Genomic DNA, 21,683 nt, shown 5'->3' on the forward strand with positions numbered 1-21,683 from the left:
TCTCAAAGCTGCCCACATTATCCTTAAAAACAACAAATACAACCATGCTCCCCTCTTCACAAATGTCATGGCATCTCTGCTGCTTATAAAGTCAATTCCCAATCTTTTTGCACTGATAAGGACGTCCCAGCCTCAACTCACCCATCCCTCAGCCTCATCTCCAGAACCTCACTACCTCCTTGAAGTTCAAGGTCTGTTCTCACTTATGACACCATTTCTTTCAGGATCCATGACTCTGAACAGGTGCTTTTCCTCACTGAAAATGAAGCTCCCCATATTTTTCCCTCCATTGCATCATCACTTCTATGAGACTTTCTCCAACCCTCTCACCATAGTTGGTTGTGGTTTCCTCATGTCCCCACATACTTTGAACACAATTCTATCAAAAATTTTAAGTGTTTCAACTACTTGCTTACATATGTGTAGGGGAAGAAAATTTTTCCTTTACCCTTCTAGGTTCTTTCATCTTGTTAAGGGAGTCTCTAAGGCTCTCTGTTACATTCCTTTGTGTATAATTTTTTTTTTTTTTGCCATGTGGCATGTGGGATCTTAGTTTCCCAACCAGGGATCGAACCTGCGCCCCCTACATTGGAAGCATGGAGTCTTAACCACTGAACCACCAGAGAAGTGGTTTTTGTGTCTAATTTTTAACTTGATCTTTCCATAGGTATCAACAAGACAGTTGTTTAGGATGAGAGCTCTCTATTTTTTTCTTTTTTCTTTCAAATATAGCCAATTCAAAGTATCCATTATCTGGACATTGATGAGTAGGATCTTATACAGATCTCAATAGCTACTCAAACAGATAAGCCTTCTTATGGCTTAACCATGAACATAAGAGGTGTCCCAAAAGAGGGCTGAAAAAATGCAGCCCTTGAAAGAACCAGAGAATTTATTGCTAAGTATAATCTAAGAAAGTAAAGCCCTTTGTTGTCATAGGAGGTAAGAATGGTGTAGTGACAATGCTGTCTCTGGTTTCCCATTAGAATGTGAGATACCTCCAGTCACAAACTCGCTAATCTGTGACACCCTGCAGGTCCCTAATGGGACTTTTCCAGCACTAACAAAACAACAAAAGTCGAGACAACAAAAGCCCCTTATGGATTGAGACCCCTTATGACAAACTCTCCTGAGAGCTGGCAGAGACAGACAGAGTGCCACTTCTGACTTTGTGCTGGTTTTTCCTTTTTCTTTATTTTTTGGTATTAATTTACAATATTATATTAGTTTCAGATATAGAACATAGTGATTAAGTATCTTTACATATTACAAAATAATCACCATGATAAGTCTACTACATTCTATCTGTCACAATACTAAGTACAACATTTTTCTCTTTTTTTTTTAACATCTTTATTGGAGTATAATTGCTTTACAATGGTGTGTTAAGTTTCTGCTTTATAACAAGGTGAATCAGCTATACGTATACATATATCCCCATATCCCCTCCCTCTTGCATCTCCCTCCGACCCTCCCCATCCCACCCCTCTAGGTGGTCACAAATCACCAAGCTGATCTCCCTGTGTTATGCGGCTGCTTCCCACTAGCTATCTATTTTACATCTGGTAGTGTATGTATGTCCATGCAACTCTCTCACTTCCTCCCAGTTTACCCTTCCCCCTCCCCATTGTCCTCAGGCCTATTCTCTATGTCTGCATCTTTATTCCTGTCTTGCCCCTAGGTTCTTCAGAACCTTTTTTTTTTTTTTTAGATTCCATATATATGTGTTAGCATATGGTATTTGTTTTTCTCTTTCTGACTTACTTCACTCTGTATGACAGACTCTAGGTCCATCCACCTCACTACAAGTAACTCAATTTCATTTCTTTTTATGGCTGAGTAATATTCCATTGTATATATGTGCCACATCTTCTTTATCCATTCATCTGTCGATGGACACTTAGGTTGCTTCCATGTCCTACTATTGTAAATAGTGCTGCAATGAAGATTGTGTTACATGACTCTTTTTGAATTATGGTTTTCTCAGGGTATATACCCAGTAGTGGGATTGCTGGGTTACATGGTAGTTCTATTTTTAGTTTTTTAAGGAACCTCCATGCTGTTCTCCATAGTGACCCTATCAATTTACATTCCCACCAACAGTGCAAGAGGGTTCCCTTTTCTCCATACCCTCTCCAGCATTTATTGTTTGTAGACTTTTTGTTGATGGCTATGCTGACTGGTGTCAGGTGATACCTCATTGATTAATGATTAATGATGTTGAGCATTCTTTCATGTGTTAGTTGGCAATCTGTGTATCTTCTTTGGACAAATGTCTATTCAGGTCTTCTGCCCATTTTTGGATTGGGTTGTTTGTTTTTTTGATATTGACCTGCATGAACTGCTTGTATATTTTGGAGATTAATCCTTTGTCAGTTGCTTCATTTGCAAATATTTTCTCCCATTCTGAGGGTTGTCGTTTCATCTTGTTTATGGTTTCCTTTGCTGTGCAAAACCTTTTAAGTTTCATTAGGTCCCATTTTTTTATTTTAGTTTTCATTTCCCTTTCTCTAGGAGGTGGGTCAAAAAAGATCTTGCTGTGATTTACGTCACAGGGTGTTCTGCCTATGTTTTCCTCTAAGAGCTTTATAGTGTCTGGCCTTACACGTAGGTCTTTAATCCATTTTGAGTTTATTTTTGTGTACGGTGTTAGGAATTGTTCTAATTTCATTCTTTTACATGTAGCTGTCCAGTTTTCCCAGCACCATTTATTGAAGAGGCTATCTTTTCTCCGTTGTATATTCTTGCCTACTTTATCAAAGATAAGATGACCATATGTGCGTGGGTTTATATCTGGGCTTTCTATCCTGTTCCATTGATTTATATTTCTGTTTTAGTGCTAGTACCATACTGTCTTGACTACTGTAGCTTCGTAGTATAGTCTGAAGTCAGGGAGCCTGATTCCTCCAGCTCTGTTTTTCTTTCTCAAGATTGCTTTGGCTATTCAGGGTCTTTTGTATTCCCATACAAATTATGCAATTTTTTGTTCTAGTTCTGTGGAAATTGCCATTGGTAGTTTGATAGGGATTGCATTGAATCTGTAGATTACTTTGGGTAGTATAGTCATTTTCACAAAGTTGATTTTTTCAGTCCAAGAACATGGTATCTCTCTCCATCTGTTTGTATCATCTTTAATTTCTTTCATCAGTGTCATAGTTTTCTGCCTATATGTCTTTGTCTCCTTAGGTAGGTTTATTCCTAGGGTATTTATTCTTTTTTTGCAATTCCATTTTTTGCAGTTCCATTATCTCTTCAGTCAGCCTGTGAGCTATTTCCTTAAATATCTGAATTTTTAAAAACTATGTATGTCTTTAAATCTTTCAGTAGAAGCTGTTTCTGGGGACTCCACTGCAGTCTGAGGGGGCCAAAACAAAGGCAAGAGTCTGCACCTGTTTCTCAGGGAAGAGCCAAACCATCCAAAACATACAACCTTAAATTTGTGGAGAACAAGGTCCTTCCTGTCTACCCTAGCACTTGCCCTTTGCTCTAGGAGTATGGGCTGCCATCTCCAAGGCCAAAGTGGGCTGAGGAATAAGGGTTCATAGCTGGTTCATGCAGGTCACATTCTTACCAAAGTTCAGCAGCCTCTTCCTTTACCAAGTGCTTCTCTGGTTGTTGTAAATGTCTGACCATGTTCCCAAGTTCCAAATTAGATGATTCTGATAGGTTTTTTCCCCAACTTAATTGTTCTTTTGGTGAAGAGACTGATCCCTGGAGCTTCCTGTTCTGCCATTTTCCATGGCATCACTTGATGTATAGTATCTTAATTGTTTACATTGTGTGTGTGTATTTCCCCAAATAACTGACCCTCTAAATTTCTGACACTTTTCATAGACTAATTCATCTGAGAATATTCAATTTTGCTAAGTTTTAATAAAATTTAAAGTAAATTCTTCTCGTAAACCTTAAGTGTCATTAATTTTCCTAACCATTATTGAAAGTGGTATTTTAACTGAATAATATAAATATGTTTCCTTTATAAATCTTTCCTCATAAATAGAAACAGTGAGCTTTGTCATCATTTTTGTTTGGTTATACTGTGGTTTGAATCAGTCAAAATGTTAATGAGCTTAAACTACATTTCAATATTCCTGAGTCTGCAGGTTAAAAGATTTCCAGTTTAGCACTCACTAACTATGCAAATCATGTCAGATATCAGTGGAAATTTGGTAGTGAGTACTAGGTTTACTAAATTATAGATAGCTATTAAAAGATATTTTGGTTTAGAACTGTATATGGGTATTGAAAGCATATGACAGATTTTGATAGATTAGGGACCAGAGTTAACAGATCTATATTCAGTACTGTTTGTGTATGTCTGTTAAAGAAAAATATGACAATGTTCAGCTTATTTGTACCCTCATACTTTGGGGATGATCTTATATGCTCAGATGTGTGATGTGGAAGGAACAGAGGCAGATATGAAGGGAAACTATCTTATAACCACAGGTAGGATTGGTCTCAGGTGTTTCAGTGAATGAGAAGAAAGTGACTTTGAAATTATAATGATCCACGTCACCCCTTGTTTCTTCATAAAGAATATGAGAACTCTTGTCCCCCATAGCAGCATGTGCTGGAGGACAAAAATAGCATATGGGCTTCCCTGGTGGCGCAGTGGTTGAGAATCCGCCCACCAATGCAGGGGACATGGATTCGAGCCCTGGTCTGGGAAGATCCCACATGCTGCGGAGCAACTAAGCCCTCGTGCACCACAACTACTGAAGCCCATGGGCCTAGAGCCCGTGCTCCGCAACAAGAGAAGCCACTGTAATGAGAAGCCTGTGCACCGCAACAAAGAGCCCCCGCTCTCTGCAACTAGAGAGAGCCCGCGTGCAGCAACGAAGACTCAACGCAGCCAAAAATAAAATAAATTAAATAAATTAAAAAAAATAGAATATAAATACATACATACATGGATATATATATTTACATGTAAACCAACAGTTTGGTAATGAAAACTTTATTATTTGCTTTGTGTTACGAGAAGGATCAAAAGAAACTTCACTTTATAGCTCCTGAAGTTCTCTCATTTACTCAATCATTCAATCATCCATTAAAAATTTTTTAGGAGCCTATTGTGCTTCAGGCACTAGGGATACAAAGATAAATACAATGTGGGCCTTGAAACTTCTAAATTAGTTGGCAACACAAAGTGGTGTTAAGTGAAACAATTAGCTAATATGATAGTACTGAAGGCTGACTTAGAAGTGGTGCCTTTCTACATATGGAGCTGAGCTAACACCAAGGGAATTTATCCTTTATGTAGGCAGAGCCTAGGCTATTTATAAGAGACTAAAGTGGTGAATGCTTCACCATTTCCTGTAAAGAATAAAATAGAAGTTGTCCTGCTCATTAAGCATGAATCTCCTAATGCCTTGTAGAAGCTACTCAAAAAGAAGGGGCTCATGTCCTGGAAAAGAGAGATGACTGGGCAGGATGGAATCACTGGGAACAGAATTATCCAGTTTGGTTTATTTTGATTAGGGTATCTCAGAAATCAGGGGGAAATGAATTACCTAATTCTCTCTCTCTTTTCCTGAGCATGTAGGTTCAGCAGCAGCTGTTACCCATCAGGACAGGTACAAATACTTATAAATGAAATCATTATGTGGTAAAGGTGTAATAGGTTCATTCTTCTCCTTGCCCATGACAGTGCATAAGAACGAGGCTCTAGTGTGTGGACAGCTTCCTGCAAGAGAAAGGCCTAATGACGCTATGGGAGCTCAAGTATGGTGACACAGTTTCACATGTGGGGTGGTCTGGTGGGTGTCAGTGACTAGGAAGGGTATTCATGCAGGGCTGGCCAGCTTGGTGAAATGCAGAGTCTAAGCAAGGTTATGAAATTGTCCATGTGGACAAACTGATGGAGTTTTTGGAGCTGAAGCATATGAGGAGGGCTTCTAGATGTGGGGATGGCCCAGATAGAGGTGTTATATCCCAATAATAGTGAGAGGGGGGTTGTAGTGGTGATGGGAGTTTGGATCAATCCACTGTGAGATTGATCAAATGTATAAATATATGGATAATGTGAGACAGGCTCTTACTTCTAACAAGGAAGTTACAGATAAGGAAAGGGAGAAAATTACAGTGAATTCTGATGTTGGATTGGAATACAGGATATTGGTGTGAACTCATGGATTTCAATGTAGAGAGATATAAATAGAAATAAAAGTAGATGTTAATGTGTATGAATACACACACCATATATTCCTTAGTGCTGTGAAAGGGCCTGGGAACAGCGCTCTAATAGCAATGAGAACACCTAACACCCAAAACTGGGCTGCTAAATATCATTCTTTATACAAAGGAACCAGAAATGGCTCGTTCATGAAGAAATGGCTGATTCTAGGGCCTTTGTTAATGTGTCAAATGGACACACCAACCAGCTTAAGTGGCTCCCACTGGCCAAAATAAAAATACAAATAAATAATGATATGAATGGATTATAAATCACTGAATAAAGTAGAAATCTATGAGATGATACTGATATAAATTAATAAATGAATAAACTGAAAGTTTATTGAGGAATAGGATAATTCTTATCTCCAAAAAACCTCCCCCACAATATACTTTTAATTATAAACGAACAAAAATAGCTTCACAGCAGGAAAATCTGTCAGGCATCACCTTAATTAATCAAGAGATTAAAGTGAACATCACTATGTGCTCTCAATACGGTGCAATGAGGAGAGCACAGAATTACTTTTGTGATATGGCTGTCAAAGACGCCTAACTAATCAAGAGGAAACAATAGAAAAACAGAAATTGAGGGATATTTTACAAAGTAAGTGGCCTATAATTTTCAAAAGTCTTGAAAATTAAGCAAAGACTGTGGAACGGTTCCAGAATGAAAAAGATTAAAGAGATGTGGCATCAAAATGAAATGTGTGATTCTGAACTGGATCCATTTCTCATAAAGAATATTATTGGATCAACTGGGTCTGAGGATTAGATGGTAACATATCAAGGTTAACTCCTAATGTTGATGATCATTTTGTGCTTATACAAATGTCCTTATTTGTATGAAATATACACCTACGTACTTGGTGGTGATGGGGCTTCAGATCAGCTACTTAGTCTCAAATGGGTCAGGAAAAAAGTCCTTTGTTCTGTACTTGCAGCTCTTATCTATGTTTGAAATTCTCTCAAAATAAAATCATATTTTACACTGCTAAAAATAAAAAGAACTAGGGCTCTGTTGTCAAGTTGCCTTAGCTCAAATTCCAGCTCCAACTGTGTGAGCTTGGGTAAATCCTGTAATCTCTCTGAGCTGCTGTTACTTCCTCTATGAAAGAACTATAATAATAGTAACTTCTTAAAGGGGTCGTTTTAAACTTTAAATGAAAAGAGACTTCACATAGCTTCTGGCTCATAGGAAATTTTATTATTCTTCATTAGAGGTTATTTTTCTTACTCATTTTTATGGAATAAAATAAAGGGCTTAATCAGCTCAGTGTAAATGACTACAAATTAGCTAGCATTCATGTACAGTTCGATTTTTTCATACTGGAAGATGAAGCATTATATGTTTTAGTCACTTAAAAAAGAATCTTATCTTTCATCTTCAGTTTTGAATACAAGATAGGTTTCAGTTCAAGTCCATTACTTGAATAATATAATTTAGTTCAACCATATTGTGGTTTCATGTACTCTAAATTCCTCTGTAATAACAATGTTAGATGCCACCAAGTTCCAGCTGTGAAAACATCCATGTATAAATACACAGACACTTTTACTGCCAGAAATATTCAAATATTATAGACATCACAGTGGCAGAAACTATTTCTAAATCAACAACAAAAGATGACAAAATAAATTTTCATATTCAAAAGATTACAGTTGCAATTGAGAAAATTCAGTATAGTGAAGAAGAGGAAAGATGTATTCGTTTTTTTAAAAAATTATTGAAGTATAATTGACATACAACATTATGTTAGTTTCAGGTGTATAACATAGTGATTTGACATTTAAATACATTACAAAAGTATTACTATGATAAGTCTAGTGACCATCTGTCACCATACAAAGTTATTATAGTATTACAGATTATATTCCTTATACTGTATATTACATTCCAGTGACTTCTTTATTTTATAACTGGAATTTTGTACCTCTTAAGTCTTTTCACCTATTTCTCCCAACCACACACCCAAAGATATATGCACCCCTATGTTCACTGCAGCATTATTTACAATGGCCAAGATAAGGAAGCAACCTAAGTGTCCACTGACAGACGAATGGATAAAGAATATGTGGTGTATACATACAGTGGAATATTACTCGGCCATAAAAAAGAATGAAATCTGCCATTTGTGACAACATGGGTGGATCTACAAGGTATTTTACTGATATATTAGTTTTTTATTGTTACCCTGACAAATAATCATAAACTTGGCTTAAAACAGAATCCATTTATTATCTCACAGTTATGTAGATACAGATCTGGGTGGGCTTGGCTTGGTCTTTGATTGGGGTCTTACAAGGCAAAGTCAAGGTTATCTCCTGGGCTGGACCCTTTTTTGGAGGCTCTGGGGGAGAATCATCTTGTAAGCTCATTCAGGTTGTTGGCAGAATCTAGTTCTTAGCACATATAGCACCAAAAGAGTGTGAAGAGAATCATCCTCAATGTTATTTCCCTTGTTTATAAATGCAACATAGGTAATTTAAAAGACATTTTAAATTATACACTCTACATATATATACACATGCTTCTACAGAGAAAACAAAATTATTTCAATTTTGACTTAGAAATTTAGGTTTAGTTAAAACAGAACTATACAGTATTAAACATTCACTGTGTTCCACACCTTCTCTGGCTCCCATTCTTAATGGCCAAACTGGCCAAATTATCATCTACATAGGTGTTTTCACACTTTGAATCTCTGTCGCCGGGGTTGGGGGGGGTGTGTGGAGGAAGAAGGATGGCTTACTGGAAGAGCATTTAAGATGATTCTAGAGTTACCATCACCACAGTTGTCCATACCAATTTTGTTTTTGTTGCCACAATGAAGAAAGTTTTGAAACATTTCAGAGAATGGTAGATTAGAAAGTGGAACATGACAAAAACGACACTGGGCAATTACAGATGCATGGAGTAGCATAAACGGTGGCCCTTAACATAAACAATAACCTGCATTTACGTGCTTTCATGCACAGAGCCCCAGGAGGGCCTGAATCTGGCCGCCCCCTCCCCCATGGTTCTATAGCTCAGAGGCTTGGCTTAGGTGGGGTTGGAAATGCCCTAGAATGGCTCTTTGTTGATTTTCCCTCGTGCTAGAGCCTAGTGTTGCTGTGAAGCAAAGTGCTATTGAATTTGCCCACTCAGGCAGAACACTCAACAGGAAGGAAGGAAGCGGCCATTCTTTCTGGTCCTATTGTCTGGCCACCCAGCTTAAGCAATCAAACAGCTCTGTGGCCATAGCTGGGTGCTTACAAGCCTGTCTAGTATTTTTTTTTTTTTTGCCCAGTGGTGGTCACTGGGGAAGGGGGCAGGGATGGCTGAAAACTGGCTCTTTATGGTCTTCACTTATTTTTGATTCAGCCTGATGGCAACTTTACACGCTCACTCTCAGGTACCCATTTCCTTATAGCAAAGTGAAAGGAGAGTCAGAGTGATGAGAATGTATAGATTTTGGAAGTGGACTAGCTATATATTGGGCTTTCTCTATGGATGTGTTGTGAAAACAGGAAGAAGTAAACATTTTCTATCACTAATAAATTTTGAGATGTGTCACTCTTTCTGAATTATAGTGTTTAATGTGTCTCTAACCTTGTCTTTGGACAAGTCATTTATCTTCTTTGCACATTCTTCTCTGTCATAAACTTCTCTGCAGTTTTCTTTTCCTTTTTAATTAATAGAATAAGGATAATGACCTTATTTTGCTTATGTCACAAGGTTAGTATAATAATAGAATGTATGAAGAACTACTTAGAAAAATATTGCATCATCCTAATATGCAATATTATACAATATACAATATTAAGATTCTCCTGAGGAAAAAATGCCACCAATTAAAATAAGTAACCAGGTGAGAAAGAAAACTTAATGAAAGCTAAGAATTACTGAATTAAAATAATAAATTTTGTCTCTGACATATCTGTTTATAAATTATTAAAAAAAATAAATTATGGACAGCTTCCTTCAAAGTTTGAAGTTTCTCCAAAACACTATAGCTTTGGGATTGCCACAAGAAGGCAGTTAGTAGAAATCTATACCCGGCAGCAAATACTATTAGGGAGGGACAATTTTTTTTCCCCGAGCATAATTCTTAATTTTTAAGTGCAGTTTTTTTTTTTTTTTCCTCCCGTAGCGGAGCACAGGCTCCGGACACACAAGCTCAGTGGCCATGGCTCACAGGCCTAGCCGCTCCACGGCATGTGGGATCTTCCCGGACTGGGGCACGAACCTGTGTCCCCTGCATCGGCAGGCAGACTCTCAACCGCTGCGCCACCAGGGAAGCCCCCTAAGTGCAGTTTTAAAACTCATTTATTAAAAGACTAAAACTTCATATGATTATTATTCTTTTACATATAAATTTTAGAGGAAATGAAAATTTTTAAATCAAATAAAATGTTGAGTAATTATAGTTAAATTATGTGGGGAAAATATTGCCTTCACTAAAATGAGCTTTAAGTTTAAACATTTTTTGACAAGAGTCCTAAGTAATTATACTGATTACAGTTATATCTTGTAAAATTCAGAAGTCGTGAGGAGTTTAAATTACTCTGGGTTATTTGGGACTTTCTGATAATAGTTTCCCCATAGTCTGGGGAAACTATGCCGTAATCTTGAATAAGTAATAACCTTTAACATTAAAGTGTGAAGAATGGCAGTAGCTTTTAAGGCATGAGACAGTCATCAAGGATAGGATAAATTATATCCTTTAAGGAATATAGTCAAGGGAATATTTTCCTTTTCTTGGAAAGGATTTGAACGGATTTTTCTTTCCTAGGGACCCGATCGATGTCAGGAGAAGCTGTGGCTAGCTTGTTAAGGATCTAGAGCAGAGCTCAGATGGGCATATTGAGATATTACCTGCTGATCTAGGAGCCTTCCCTCTTTGATTTGCCACTTTTAGAAGTCGGGTCATGATGCCACACTTTTCTTCTTGCCTATGCCCACTACCCTTCTCATTAGCAATTCAGTATTTGGCACTGTCCGCATAATTTTCACAAGTAGAAGTCAAAAGCAGTTCTTTAGGAAAAGACTGAGGACACTTGAGTAGAGAATCTGTTTCATCCTGCTACTTATGGATATCCGGGTTATAAAGCCAGGGCTATCAGAACAGTGGTGGGAGCTCTCAAAACCTGAGAACATTATAGGAATTACAAGAGACCAATAATTCCTCAACTGTAGACTAGGTTTAGATCGTCTCTTGTGTCATAATTTATAGGCAGGCTTGGAGAGCGTCCAACCCTCGAAAAACTACACAGTTAACCCAGTGTCAAACTTCATTGTTTTAAGTTTACTCCTTTGGATTCTTATACCTTCGGGTTGAGGTCCCTTCTTATTTAGAGTGAATGTGTTTTCCAGGCTCACTTCCTAGCGGTGAGTCATTGTGAAAATACCAGAGCCTACAGAGTAGTAAGGGAAAGTTGTGCTGAAAAGGGAGAAAAGTTACTCAACAGAGAAGAGAGGCACTGAAAAAGAGATTTTTCCTTTACATTTTTGTCTATTGCCCCTCATGTAAAGCTTCAATCCCTTAAGTTTTAGGTAGAAAAAATAGGGAAGGTGATTAGATTGAAAGTCTAGAGAGCTCAGATAAAGCTCCTGCATTTCCACCGAAGGCATGTAATTTAAATTTCCAGGGCTTCCCTGGTGGCGCAGTGGTTGAGAGTCCGCCTGCCGATGCAGGGGACACGGGTTCGTGCCCCGGTCCGGGAAGATCCCACATGCCGCAGAGCGGCTGGGCCCGTGAGCCATGGCCGCTGAGCCTGCGCGTCCGGAGCCTGTGCTCCACAACGGGAGAGGCCACAGCAGTGAGAGGCCCGTGTACCACAAAAAAAAAAGAGTAGTTTGAACAGTATTAAAAAATAAAAAATGTAGATTCTGTTTCAGTAGATAAAGGACAGAGATTCTGCATTTCTAACAAGCTCCCAGGTAGTGTCCATGCCCGTGGTGTGCAAACCAAACCTTGTTTAGCAAGGAGTTAAGAGATTATTGCAGACATCCAGGTGATAGATAATGTGGCTCAAAGTGGTAGAGGTGGAAAGGAATGGTATTGAGGGAAATACTGGGATGCTGGATTTATTTAAAAAATGTAACTGAGAAGATTCCTTGATGGCTTGGATATAAGGTATGGAAGAAAACAAGTCAAAGCTCCTTCCAAAGTTTTTGCCTTGAGACAACTAGAGGAATGGGGAAGCCTGTAGGAGAAGCAAGTTTTGTCAGGAAGTCAGAAATATGATTTCTGACAACTTAATCTTGAGATATTTATTAAGCAGGCAAACGATGAAGATGAGTTGGTGATTGGATACATGAGTCTGAAGTTCAGGGGAGTGGTTGAGATTGCAGCTGAAATTTATGAGTCTATATATAGTATTTAATGCCATGAGAATGGAGGTCAGTTAGAGAATCAGTGCAGATAGAAATAAAAAGAGATTCTAGGACTGAGCCTTGGGACCATCCAACATTTAGGGATTAGAAAGATGAAGATAAACTAACAAAGGAAACTGAGAAGATGAGGAAAACCGAGATAGTTTGTGTCCTGGAAAACAGTGAAGAAAGTGAAATCAACAAGACAACAATGAAATTAACAAATACCACATCATCAGGTTCAGATCTAGGATGGCTCCATAAATTTAAATTTAATTCGGAGCATTTTAAATTGAAATTTTGAGCCATGAAGCTGTTTCAGAGAGAGTTTAGAAATGAGGGACAGAGCTGACATAGTATCTAAGTAGCTATATATTTTGTACTGAATTAGTCAAATCACTGAAACAACTAGACTTTAGTAATTCATTGGTTTGAGTTCTTTTCTTCTTCTTAAAGAGACTGTTTACATTAATGTTATTTTGGCATCATGCATAACTTAAAAATAAAACATATGTGCCTCATCAGGAAATATCTAGCCTTTTATTACTGGGTTATCATATGGTGAGTTAGTACTGGTCACCTCAGATCTCTTTTGTGTGATCTTCATCTCATCACCTGCCTCAGTTTCCTTACTAATAGTAGGAGAAATTCCTATCCTACCTAGGTCACAAAGTTGTTGTGACAATGAAATGAAATAACAGGCCTCTATGGAGACATCAATATTATAGAAAGAGAAATATTTCTGGAAATAACACTATTAAAAGGATCTCCTTGAGTCAGCTTCTCAGTCTATATGATTCATAAGTGTATCTTATGAAATTAGCATTCTTTCCACCATTATATGAAAGGCTCAGAGTAAAGGTAAAATACCTTCAATATCTTGAAGGTATTTTACCTTTACGAAAGCATTTTGACCCATATAAATGATAATTTCACATGGTTCCAGCTAATTCTTCAGAGTTGACAGTAAAAAAGAGAAGATAGTTGATATTCTGAAGTCAGCAGGTTTTTTTCTATCATATTCCCAATATAGCAAAAAAGGATATTTCTATCGAGTCCTAAATGGAAAGCTTCCATGTTTACCTTCTGTATCTGTAAACATCTCCCTCCACTTCTGCCCCAGAGTCTATAAAATATCATTTTAGGGCTCAAGATTTACCATAGGAAGATGAGAAATGAAAGAAGTAAAGGTGAGAGAAAGCAGCAGCAGCATAAAGGCATTTCTTCTCCCTTTTTATTCCTTCCAAAGAAATTAGCTTTATGTGTTCCAGACTAACAATAGTAAGTTGCAAGAAGCAATTGGCTATCATTCAGGAAGAGCTAGATTATGCTGCAGCAACAAACAAGTCCAAAATCTTAGTAACTCAACAACAAAAATTTTTTTTATAATTATTCTACATATTCAAGTTGTTCTTCTGGGCTGGGGGGTGGGCTTTACTTATGGTAGTCACTCTGGGACTCAGGTTGATGAAATCATCATCTTGATAAGACCTTCCATGATCATCAAGGCAATAGGAAAGGGACATTGAGAATCACACACGAGCAATTACATTTTTTTCATGGAAATGACAAGAGACTACTTGTGCAGACATTTCTTTAACCAAACGAGTCATTCATCTGTTCCCAACTTACCATGTGCCCAGAAGGAGGAGCATTAGAATATCTGTGGGCATCCCTAGTGACTACCACTACCGTATTTGATGAAGGAGTGGGGTGATAATAATAGCTCTTATCTCATAGATTATTGTGAGGATCTATATCACACGTAAGCATAGAGTAAGCTCTATTATATGAATTACATTTTTAAAAATACTTAACTTATACAATAAATATTTTTAGAAAACTAACAATTTGTATGGGGACCATGATTGGCTAATATATTCTCTAGGGGACTTATGTGGAATTCTTATGTTTTATTTATGTCATTCTATCTCCAGCTCATTTCCATGTTTACAAAATCATTGATATATCTAGACAATTTTCATGTTTAAATAATTATTGACTTACTTTCATTGATGAAAATAGAGGCTGGAGGAGAAACATCAATTTTATCACTCCGAAAACACACACACACACACACACACACACACACACGAATTCAGAATATATTCTTATCAGATATTGTTTCCATGGAATGTTAAATCCTCTCACAAAGAACTGTACATGATCTTTACATAATATAAATAAAATAAGTGATCTTTGTTATGGTCAACCAAGCTTTCAAAAACCATTCCATCGAATACTTCACAAAGAGTTATACAGATAACAGAAAAGCCATCTCTGTTGCGTGTTAACATAGACATGCCTCTGAAAAACTTTGGTAGGAGGCAACTGAACTCAGAACTGCTCAGGATTAGATAGCAAGCTGAAGTCAGGTCTTGTCTACACAAAGGGAGTGTCTGTGGATGCAAAATACGACAATTATGCAATGAGTTTCATCCATGTAGACAATACCAATTTTTAAAAATTTTATTTATTTTTGGCTGCGTTAGGTCTTCGTTGCTGTGCGTGGGCTTTCTCTACTTGCAGTGAGCGGGTGCTACTCTTTGTTGCGGGGCATGGGCTTCTCCTCGCAGTGGCTTCTCTTGTTGTGGAGCACGGGTTCTAAGCACGCGGGCTCAGTAGTTGTGGCGCATGGGCTTAGTTGTTCTGCGGCATGTGGGATCTTCCTGGACCAGGGCTCGAACCCATGTCCTCTGCATTGGCAGGCGGATTCTTAGCCCCTGCACCACCAGGGAAGTCCGAGGATACCAATCTTGATAAAGTCCAAAAAGGCAGATTTTTTCTCAATGCATTTCTTTTGGACTGAATTATCTCAATAATTGTCTTAGCTCTCCACTTCACTTGAGGAGCTCTTTCTAAAGAAAAGTTGTGGTTTGGCAGGTAGCCAATGATTTGGACAGTAAAGTAGACAGTTCAAGCCAGTGCAATACTTGGGATAGGGATGGAAATTTGTAGGCCTGGCTGAAATGATGACAGGGGAGAACTGTAAAACCCTTCCCCCCCTGCAATTGATGGGTTCAATGGCTCCGTCTGGACCCTCTTCTGCAATCTCCTTCTACTCAGATCTTTTTTTCCCAGGTTAGGCTAACCTGAGGCACATGAGAAATAATGTGGTCACAAAATATTCAAATCCTAGAAAAGCTTATTGTTTTTTCTAAACTGTATGAAATATGGAAGGGGATTCAGATATATTATAAACATAGTGATTTGTAAAACCAAATTAGAAAATAATAATTTTACTAGATGTAAAACCAAAGATAAATATAACCAGATGTAGAAAACTAGTAAGAATCTGAGAGTAATGGAATGTAGCTGCATCGAGAGGGGCAAAGCCATATTCTCAGGAAGTAAACATTATATTAGACATTTTTTCCCAGAACCTAAAGAATTTTATAGTAATGTATTTCATTCCCAGAAATTAATAAAAATAAGTCACACAATTCCCAGAAAATACAGTTTAAAAGTTGCTTTTACAGAAAAGGAAATACTCTATTAGCAATTGTTACCAAAAGAAGAATTTATTGCCTTGAGAGAAAAATAAAACTGGAAGTTCAAAAAGCTTTGGAATCCAGATTTTTCTTTTTCAGCTAAAAAAGATTAAGTATTTTTAACAACATTTGGAAAGCCTATCAAATTTAAACAATTAAAGTTTTTGCAAAAGAGATCTTTCTTTTTATTGTGCAAAGTTCTTAAATGATGTTAGGATTGGAAAAGAAGATCAAATATAGAACAAACGTCTTTTTATAGATACACACAATTTTTTATTACCATAAATGAATGGATTGGCTGATTTAAATTTTTTCAGAAGAGTGCCTTTCAGAAGTTGTACATACAGCTGCCACTGGTCTGTTAGAAACTCCCCTTTTGAATCAGAGAAAACTTTATTGTCTTCGAGATGGTGGTTTTTTTTTTTTCTTTTTTAGCCTTTTTATTTCTTTCTTGCAATTGAAGATGCAAGTCAACATGTTCCTTTATTATGAGTTAATACACTTAGATTTTTATAAAAAGCAGATGTTCTGAGTTTTAAATTCAAATCATATTGTTAAGAAGCATCCTTTTACTTACTTTTTTCTTCCTCATCCTCCCCCCACCCTTTATTCTATTTTCAATTCCTTTATTATTCACAGATCTTTCCATAGATTTCTGCCCTTCAGAAGATTATGGTCTTCCAAAGTTAAACCACTTAAATCTGTCCTTCTAATGGAAATGCTTTTTTTCAGTAGTTAAGAAGGACATTGCTCTTGACATGATTGAGTCTAAATTTCCTCCCTCATTCTTTTATGTAGCTTTTATTTTCTCACTGTCCACATTTTTCCCCAAATGCCATTTTACGGTTTGCTTTTGGAGTAACATTGCCAGTGTTATAATACCTGTTATTTATATGGTGTTTTACAGCTTTATAAAGCACCTTTATTTCTTTGGTTTATTTATTACATTTTGCTTCTTCCAAATGTATTTGTCAAAACTTTTTTCATGTGGAAAATGAGTCATGAATGAGGCATATATTGTTTTAGACCATCTATTGTCAGAAATAGTTTTCTTTTCACTACTTTCAGAATTATATTAATCCTGGAGTTTATATCGTTTCTGAAATATATCAATCCTGAATTTAAAGCTACAAAGCACTAAAGGCCATTATCATAATTTCTCATCCTAAAGTTACTTTAGATAATGGTATGATTTCTTTATTATTATTATTATTTTCTACAGACTATTAAAGATATTACCAGCTTCAGTTTGGAAGAACCATGCCAAGATGTTAGTGTCTTAAAAGATAAGTATTTCTTGGGGAATATTTCTGGCTATGCATATGTCATTGTCACACATCGGATCTATTTTAAAGTGAGTGCTGAAATTATGAATGTAATTTTGATTTTTTTTTGTTTGTTTGTTTTAAATTTATTTTGTTTATTTTTGGCTGTGTTGGGTCTTGGTTGCTGCGTGCGGGCTTTCTCTAGTTGTGGCGAGCGGGGGCTACTCTTCATCGCGGTGTGCAGACTTCTCATTGCGGTGGCTTCTCTTGTTGCAGAGCACGGGCTCTAGATGCACGGGCTTCAGTAGTTATGGCATGTGGGCTTCAGTAGTTGTGGCTCATGGGCTCTAGAGCTCAGGCTCAGTAGATGTGGTGCACGGACTTAGTTGCTCCACGGCATGTGGGATCTTCCTGGACCAGAGCTCGAACCCGTGTCCCCTGCATTGGCAGGTGGATTCTTAACCACTGCGCCACCAGGGAAGCCCTTGATGTTTTTTTAATCCTAGCAGGATTATTATCTTCTTAGTGCTAAAGAGCAATAACTCTTTAGTGAGGAATAGTAAACATTTCTTTTTTTTTATTTCTTAAGAAAACAAATGACTATAGTTCAATTTTCATTGTGAAAGCAGGACAAAGTGAACTATGGATTGTCCACAGTGGTGAACACAGCTTGTGATACTTCAGATATCTTTTATTTTACTGAGATTTGAGGATTTCATAGCTGAATTTGTTATGCTGAAATTTCTCTTTAGACACTTGAGGCATTCTGTCTGGTATTAAGAGTTTTTGGGAGATGGAATTACCCATGATGATATGTTGGCCTTTGGATAGTACTTTTATTATCGTTTTTTGGGAGCGTTTTCTTTTATTTTACCCTTGTAACAGTTTTCCGAAGTAGGTGCTATGTAAGAAATTATATTCAACCTTAGCAGCTTAAACCATTTATTAGCTCACAATTTCTGAGGGTCTAGCATCTGGAAGCAGCTTACCTGGTTGGTTCTGGCTCTAGGGTCTCTCTAGAGGTTATAGTCAAGATATCAGCTAGGGTTGTAGTCACCTCAAGACTTGACTGGTTGAAGGATGTAGTTTCAAGTTCACTCACATGGTTATCAGGAGGCTTCAATTCCTTACTATGTGTTGGCCAGAGACTTCAGTTTCTTGCCATGTGTGCCTCCCCATGGGCAGAATCAATGTTAATGGAAACTGTCTTATTCCAGAAGAAAGAAAGAGAATGAGAGAGAGAGAGAGGAAGATGCAAGAAGAAGAAGAAGAAGGAGAAGAAGAAGGAGGAGGAGGGGAAGAAGAAGAAGAAGAAGAAGGAGAAGGAGAAGGAGAAGGAGAAGGAGAAGGAGGAGAAGGAGAAGGAGAAGAAGAAATCATGCAAGACAGAAGCCCAGAAGCCGCAGTCTTTCATATAACCTAATCTCAGAAGTGATATCCATTACTTCTGCTGTATGCTGTTGTTCACAGACCTCCCCTGGTACAGTATGAGGGGACTACACATGAATATGAACACATCACTGGGGGGGTCATCTGGGAGGCTGGCTACCACAATAGGCAATCAGACATTACAAGGCTAAGTCAACTGAGGCTTTGGGAAACAACTGACTTGCTGTAGACCATATACATGATTTTGTGGCTTTGAATGTGGCAGTAAATTTTCCACATGAGGATCTCATGCTCTTCACAAGTTTTCTCCCCCCATAATCATGGTTTCCTACCTTATGATAAAAATTTACAAGTTAAAAAAATTGTTACTGGATTCTATGAAATATTTTTCAATCCACGACTAGCTAGTTTTTTAAGCACAGAAAATGAGGCCTGCTGCACGTCTACCATTCCCATCATTTGTGCATTGAACTAGGGCACCACTCAAGTAGAGAATGTAATACCTCCCGTATGATTTTTGATCACACTCTCTTCCCTAGTTTCATCAGCCAAACCAGGAACTGTAAGAATGGACAGCTGTGACTACAAAGGCCCTTTACACCCTGAGTGCAGAGATTTGGAAAAGCTGTATGGGAAAGCAATGTGAATGGTGTCTCAGAACTTAAGCATGGTTAAGGTTTTTATCTAGAAAGCAGTAAGTGACAAAATATGTGGTAATTACCAGGAGAATTTTCTACATTGTTCAGTCACACTATTGAAAAAAGCGCATATAACCAGAAATTTACAGTAATCAAATTGATGATCTACTATTTTCCATCACAAGACTGTTACGCCCAACACGCGGTGTTAGTCATCGTACTTTCTGCTAATTATTGTTTATAACTTCGCAGCGTGGCACCCGTGGTCCTCTGGAATTGGATTTTTACCTCTCTCAACAGCTTCCATTCCTCAGTTCCTGTGATTTGTATTTGATGATTCCTGACATTGAAAGTATTTTCCCATATCTGTATTTCTTGCCACCTTTGTGCAGGCATTCATTTACCTGATAAATGCAAAAGCACATGACTGTGCCAGGCATAGGGTTAGATGACAGGAGAAAATGTGAAGAAGGCAGGCCACTTCCCTCCTCTTAACCTCTCTGTGGGAGATATTCCTGAATAAATGATTATAGATAAACTTATCAAATTATAATTGTAAAAATGGTATAAAAAGGGAGAACCAAGTGTTGCAGTACTGCGCAGGAGGGGGTCTAACCTAATGTGTATGGTGGGGGAGGGAAGTTGACAAAGTTCTCGCTGAGGGAGTTTTTAATAGTCGGAGACTTACATGAGGCTCGACACAGGCAGATGCTTAGGTAGGTTCAAGACTGTTCTTTAATATCCAATTAATTTAGTGGGAATTTCTGAATTGCCAAGTGCAAAGTTACAGATGTTATACTGCTATCCCCTGAATGTTATTGTAAATGCTTAAGTATTGGCCAACTGTTTTATGCAAAATAGGTGAAAATAAAGCATACATTTAAGCATAAAGTTAATGATAACTTTATATAATTCATCATTATAATTAAAGTGTTTATTCATACATTTAATAAACTTCTATTAAATAGTGTCTCATGGTGGCAAGAGAATGAACCTTAGAATCAGAGATTTGGGGTCAGTCTTCACTTTAACATTACTGGTTTGGGGAATAAGCTGAACCTCATTGAGATTTAGTCTATTCATCTGTAAAATGGGGACAGTGATGTATACTTTGAGAGCTGTTGAGATAACGAGATGAAGTATCTACCAGCAGTTGGGGCATTGTGGGTCTTCAATACATGGTAACTATCATCATCATCATTATTATTGTTAATTATTATTTGCCAGGGTTGAAAATAAATCAGATTTAGCTTGAACCATAAGAATTTTTCTGTAATTCAGTTGTGGAAATGTTATCAAAGTTTAAATATCTTAATACAGAGCCCAAGAATTACATTTGCAATTATCATTATCCAAGAATACTTGACTACTGTGTGAGCTTTAGAGAATGTTGTAATATATTCTAATTCAATAATTAGAGGTGTTGAAGAACCACAGGTTGTGCATAAAAGACTGGGAAATGACTAAATAGCCTTGATTTTGGTAACCTGTATTTATGGTTATGCTAATGTATGTAATTAGGAACTACTTAGTGAAACCAGGGGTGGTGGGAGTTGGTGGGAAGGAGGAGGTGGAATCTTAGAGGACACTGGCAGCCCTGCTAAAGCTCTACGTGGTGTGGGTGACAGAGAGACAGTGAAATGTAAGCAGAGGTGTTATATGTGGGCCGATCTGTTTTCGATGGCTTGCTTGGGGGAAGGAGTGGAAGATGGATTGAGTGAGGAGTCAGCTATGAGTCCCTTACTAGACTGGGTGAAAATTGCTGAGGAACTGAACTGGTCAGGAGATTACAAAGCAATAAAATAATCAGACTGAGAAATGGTGATGGCCTGAGCCAGATGAAATTAAAATAAATCTTTAGGAGATTTCATTGGCAGGGGTTTTTTGATGAGTTGAATGGAGCAAAGGTAGTCGTGTTTAAGGAAATGGATTACTGGGAGGTAGTGACAATATTGACGGAAAGGCAAGGACAGATTTGGAAAAATATATATATATTTCAAAGGTAAAAATCAACTGGACTTGGTGATTAAGTGGATGGGTGGAAGTGAGTGAAAGGACTCACAAATGATCCCTGGGAGGGGTCACCTTTTGAGCAACAGAACATAGCTGAGAAATGCATTTAGAGGAGTTTACAATTTCTACTTTAATCCAACCTGTTGACTTTGAAGTGCGCATGGGACATCCAGGTGGTTATACAGGTAGATGCTGGATAACGTTCATCTGTCCTGTATATGTAAGTCTGGGAGACACAAACAGGCACGTGACAGCTGACCCCATAATTGGGGGATATCTCTTAGAAGCAATGGGTTGAGTGAGAGCTGTGCCACCCTTAACTTCTTCCTTGCCCTTGTTCATCAAAAGAAAC

At 37.7% G+C, this 21,683-nt stretch overlaps 1 long non-coding RNA gene across 1 annotated transcript in view; it reads left to right on the top strand.

The window, feature by feature from the left end:
- The window catches only part of LOC117195464 (uncharacterized), a 40,844-nt gene extending 20,556 nt beyond the window's left edge, over positions 1-20,288 (top strand). Inside the window, exon 4 of the long non-coding RNA XR_007473127.1 lies at positions 18,509-20,288. This is a non-coding gene — a long non-coding RNA (uncharacterized LOC117195464). The remainder of the gene's footprint in view (positions 1-18,508) is intronic.
- The last annotated feature ends 1,395 nt before the right edge of the window (positions 20,289-21,683 follow it).

The sequence above is a fragment of the Orcinus orca genome, chromosome 18, assembly GCF_937001465.1.
Source record: "Orcinus orca chromosome 18, mOrcOrc1.1, whole genome shotgun sequence".
Lineage (NCBI taxonomy): Eukaryota > Metazoa > Chordata > Mammalia > Artiodactyla > Delphinidae > Orcinus > Orcinus orca.